Here is an 848-nt window from a genome sequence, read left to right on the forward strand (position 1 = left end):
ATTTTGTAGTGCCTCCCACTTAAACTCAGAGTGATTTACTGCACCAGAGAATACAGGGAGGATGTTTATAACAGTGATTGAAACAAGTCCGGCCACCAACTGCAGCTGTGGTCCAGGGCAGTACACTTAGGGGATCTGAAGAAAAGAGAGTTCTTCTTTCACTCTGCTTGATTATATGACTTGAGTTCTGGCTCCCTGATTCTTATTTTTATTTTTTTTTAAAATCTGTGCTCTGTCTTTCTATTGCTGTTTCTTGTCCATAACATTCAAATACCTCCTTCTCAATGGGACAGTGAGTAGGACACTTGGAGAATTTTCACGTCCCTTTTTTCTTCAGTCCTCCTAAAGAGGAATTCTCAATGAGTCCCATCGTAACACTGTGTAGGATGTCTGCTTTAACATCTTTGGGGCTCCTAGTCTTTTTATCTTTGCTGATAAAACAAAGATTGTATTATTAGCCATTGATCATAGAAGTCCAATTTCTACTATCAGTCAAAAGGCACTAGCCTGGGTTTATGTATTATATATAGTCACCTGTAATCTTAAATCACCTTAAATCTGCATTTAAGTAAATTGTTTTGAGAAAGGTTTCAAAGATAGAAACTCCAAGAATATGTGATCAAAGTATTCTTGATGTTCCAATATCTTTGTTCTGTTTTGTACGAGCGCTAATTACAGTGGTGGGTTTAAATGAGCTAGTATGTGTAGCAGCATTCCCGAGTCTCGTTTCTCATCTTTCATTTCCTATTAAGTGATAAACTGACCAATAAATCTTATCTCTTCAGAGATAGGGCTTCATTATAGAAAAACAAAACAGCAGTGCAGCAACTTTTAGGCATGAGGCAGTT

This window comes from Charadrius vociferus, unplaced genomic scaffold (assembly GCF_000708025.1).
Source record: "Charadrius vociferus isolate BGI_N301 unplaced genomic scaffold, ASM70802v2 scaffold806, whole genome shotgun sequence".
NCBI lineage: Eukaryota > Metazoa > Chordata > Aves > Charadriiformes > Charadriidae > Charadrius > Charadrius vociferus.